This window comes from Prunus avium, chromosome 6, assembly GCF_965620075.1.
Source record: "Prunus avium chromosome 6, drPruAviu1.hap1.1, whole genome shotgun sequence".
In the NCBI taxonomy this organism is placed as follows: Eukaryota; Viridiplantae; Streptophyta; class Magnoliopsida; order Rosales; family Rosaceae; genus Prunus; species Prunus avium.
In genome coordinates, this window is record NC_142289.1 from 5,333,540 (window position 1) to 5,338,174 (window position 4,635).

The 4,635-nt window shown below is 37.0% G+C and overlaps 1 long non-coding RNA gene across 1 annotated transcript; it reads right to left on the bottom strand.

The window, feature by feature from the left end:
• Positions 1–1,505: 1,505 nt before the first annotated feature.
• LOC148293524 (uncharacterized) lies at positions 1,506–3,964 on the bottom strand. The gene is made up of 2 exons (XR_015836369.1): positions 2,473–3,964; positions 1,506–2,030 (listed from the first exon to the last, which is right to left on the bottom strand). It is a non-coding gene; the product is annotated as an uncharacterized LOC148293524 (long non-coding RNA).
• Between the last annotated feature and the right edge of the window lie 671 nt (positions 3,965–4,635).

Genomic DNA, 4,635 nt, shown 5'->3' on the forward strand with positions numbered 1-4,635 from the left:
TTAAAAAATCACTTATCACCCTAAATAAGCAATGCCAAACGGGCACTTAAACGCGTGGAGGAATGCTATTCACAAGCACTCAAAACCGATTGTCCCATTGCTTGCAAGACACGAGGACACACGAACGCTTGCTGCATCGTGTTTCCATTTTTAAATTATTGTTTCTCTTTTGTCTCTCGATTTTGCATATATATATATATATATATATATATATATCTCTCTCTCTCTCTATTTCATATTTTAAAAATATTTTCTCTTTCTTCTCTCAATTGGCTCTCTTTCTCTTTTTTAATTCTTTTTTCTCCATCAGTTTCTCTCTCTCTCTCTCTCTCTCTCTCTCTCTCTCGTTCCTATCTTCTTTCCATCTCTATAAATTTTCCATCGCCCTCCGTCTCTTATCTCCTCCTTATTTCTTCTTATTCATAGAAGTGCCCATTGACATACCAAAAAAACACAAACCGATCCATAACACACAAAAGACACAGATTTCAAACGCCAAAGGTGACCACTTTATGAACATGAGCATAACAAAGAGGGGTCACGAAAAATAAAAAGCAAATTTGAACCCAAAACCAGTAATGAATGAATAAGAAAACTAAAAACTAAAAACTAGAGCTACCCAGATGATAAAACAAGGGAAAAAACAGAGGAGGACGAGGCTAAGGATGTGAGAAGGAGAAGAGAGAGAGAGAGAGAGAGAGAGAGAGAGAGAGAGAAAAGAATAAATAAAAAAATAAAGAGTGGCAACCGAGAGAAGAAAGTGAAATCATAATTACACAAAGGAGAGACAGGTAGCAAGCGTTTGTGTGTCCACATGTCTAGCAAGTAATGGGATTGTGAATAACATAGTCTGTTGAGGAATTTATGTACTAAATAATTACTTGGGATGGGTATATTTTTATGCTATCAACAAATAATAACTTGGGATGGGTATTAAATGACAAAACTAGTCAAACAGCAAGGACAAGAAAATAAACCAAAGCAACAAGAAGATATGTTGAAACTTGAAATCAACCATGTCGTCTTGAGTCTCAAGATTAAAGGATAAAGAAACCGAAACCAAGGATAAAGAAACTGAAACCAACCCCAAACCCACCACTGGGATACATGGGGAATCGCTTTCAATATTCTGTTTGTAAACTGATCAACTAGTAAGGGGTAAAACCCAAACGACTATTACATTTTGTTTTCACATATGTACATTGGGAAGTGCTTTCAAGTTATTGTATGACAATATGGCATAGCATCCTTTTATCCACCATTCTCATATTGTATCACGGTTATTGTATGACAATATTGTATGTACATATTTTCTTCAGCTTCTCAAGTTAAAAAAAAAAACCTTTCTAATTAAACAACATGCACCTCTGTGTTCAGACTGAATTGCTAATATATTCACATCACCGTAATCAAAACAAAACAGTGTTGCATGTGTGTTCACACGATTGGTAATACCTCTCAAGTTCAAAACTAAGGCAGTTAAACATTCAGCCATAATCATACTGTAAACACGAAAATCCAAATTTCATTGTCTACACATACATCTATATATTGTAGCATTGATGTAAACACATTATGATACAAAACCACATTACAATAAACACATTATGATACTCATATAGATATGTGTTTATTGTAATGTGGGTTCTGTACATTGATGTAACTCTCGGCAAATAGCCACAAGACACCAATTAAAGCACTCAAGCACTCATTCCATCTTTGGCTCTGATTTGACCAGAAAATTCCTAGCTTCATCATCCCTAACTTCACTGCATTGGGAACATATAGGAACAAAAATTCAAATAAATGACTGCTGAAAGAAATGAGAAAGATACAAAAACTGTAATTGACTTGAAAACAAGCACTTCAATAACCGGAAAGAGCATAAAAGCACGAAATCTGTCTATAGCTTCTGTCTTTGAAATCAAGGTGAGCTCTTTGGATGCAAGAAATTCACAGAAACTGCTGAGGGCTTTCTCCTGGCAGAATATACATAGAGTGTGCAGAAAATCATTGAACTTTTTCGGTTCCTGCAAAGGACAAATTTTCTGAGGTTAATATGCAATTGTCATGTAAGCTACAGCTGTCAAAGTACACCAGTACAAGTAAACTAAAATGACACTAAGTACGATATGCGTCAAAAGAAGTCATTCTCCTTCTAAGTAGATATGCGTCAAATTGTGATTTATCCACCTCATTATGTAAGATTAATTTACTCACAAGCTAATTTTCTTTTATGGGGAGAGGAAAGGTTCTTTTTTCACAAAATTTAAGAAGAAGAAACACATTACAATAAACATATATACTCATATCTATACTACTCACATTACAATAAATACACAAAAAGGATACCTAAATCCATACGAATGACATATAATCAACACATTCAGATACAGACTCTGATACCAGTATCCATACACTATAATGAACACATTAAGATACTCATATGATACTGATATCCAAACTACTCACAGTATTATCGTGTTGGTTCAGATACACATCGACACTATTATCGGTGATAAAGGAAGACTGGATTGTTCATGTGGCCAGTTCAGACTTAAGAGTATTCTTTCCATAAAACATAAATGACATTATTGTTGTGCGCAGCGGAAGCGGATTGCACTGTGGTGGTTGATATGAAACCGTTGAAACAACAAGAGCAAAATATGAAATACAGAAATCCAAACGACACAAGGATTTATACTGGTTCGGTCCGTGTGTAGCCTACATCCAGTTCGAAGACAGCGAGAAATTCCACTAGTATCCCAAAAGAGATTTCAACCAAAGAAGATTAACCCTCTCACCTATCCTAGGAATTACAGAGTTTAACTCTCACAACCCAAATCCCAAATACACCCAAGTCACTCACACACCGATACCAAAAGGAGAGAACAAATAGTGCCACACCCAAAGACCAGTAGAGAAATGGATTTTTCTCTCACTGATCAGACAAACAAACTGTCTTCATATGTGCAGCCACAACAAAGAGGAGCAGCAGCTCCTTCATCTCTCTCTCTCTCACATGGCGCACGGCTTCACACATAGGAGAAAGAAACTGAAATTCTTCTCTCTCTCTCTCACACTTGCCGCACCCCTTTATAAAACCATGCAGCAACTCTAAGAGAAAACAGCCGCATGCCCAAGACACCAAACCCACGTGATGGCCAGCCAAAGAGTCTCCAAAAAACAGCCCACATGCATGCCAAAGGAAAACATAATGATGTTGGTCAAAGAACCCCACCCATCATTACTTACACCTTGTCTTCCACCAAGCCGAAAGCATGTACAGCTCCCACTATCTCTTTGTCTCTAGCCTTTCACCAAAGATGGCATGTGCCATCATTTCCCACTTCAAAAAACCCACGGCATGACAAGGAAGAAAGCCATCAATAAAGTGGCCCTTACACACTTAATTAATCAATATAATTTGGGCCAATTCCAACAATTATCCTAGCCATTGTAATAGTTTTCTACTGCATCTTTCTAAAAAAGATACTCATATGATACCCAAATTCATACTATTCACACTGTTATTAAGACATTCAGATACACAATCGGATACCTCTTTCTTAAAAAAAAGATACAGAATAAGATACCCAAATCCATATTACCCACTTATTTGCAAGATACAGAATAAGATACCAAAATCCATATTACCCACTTCTTTGCAAGATACAGAATAGAAATTCAATATGTCTTGTCAGATCACCCATATTCAAGACTAAAAGATAATCACTTAGCATTGACCCCTATGAAATAATCACCTGAATCATTCAAAATCAAATTTTTCGTCTTTGTTTTCTATACAACCAAAAACAATTAAATACTAAAGATATCATCATCAGCAACATCAGAATCATCCATACTTTCGTCCTAATCAAATTGGGGCAGCAACGTGAATTGCTATCTTTCAAGTTTCTTGATACAAAGTATCTTCTACAGCAAAGAGTGAGGAAGAGAAAGAGGAAGAGAGAGAAACAGTACCTCTGGATCTTGCCTTTCACGTTGTCGATAGTCACAACCTCAAGAGTGATGAACTTTCCAGTTAGGGTTTTCACCCAAATAAAAAGCGTCTTTCTGGTTTCTATCTGAGAGAGAGAGAGAGAGAGAGAGAGAGAGAGAGAGAGAAACGCGTGATGTGGATTACCAACGTGCTGGTTTTGGTTTCTATTCTACTACCCCTGCCTCAAAATCCAGATGGAAAACGGAATGAGATTTTGGGTTGTAAGATTTTGCACAAATGAAAACAATTTTTTCTTTAATCTGGATTTTGGGTGGCGTTATGAGCTTCTGGGTATTTGGGTTTTCAGATTTTGGGGTTTGTAGTCATAATTCACAAAACAATTAAATGCAGAAATGAAGGAAGAAGAAAAGGCGCGAATGCCAAAGGAGGGAAATTGTAGCGTACACACTTACATTGTAAGCTTGCTTTTTCTCTACAGCCGTTGAGATTAGATTGGATGGCTGAAATTGATCCTCATATAGTGTCCTCACTTAGGAGTCCTCGTTAGAGCCCATCTATTCAAAAAAAACCATCCCCAATGGTATAAATTTGAGGCTCTAAACGGTAGAGCCTAACCGAAGCCAAATCTGTGTACCCGCTTGCAGCCCTTGAAACTCAGTGGGGACCACATT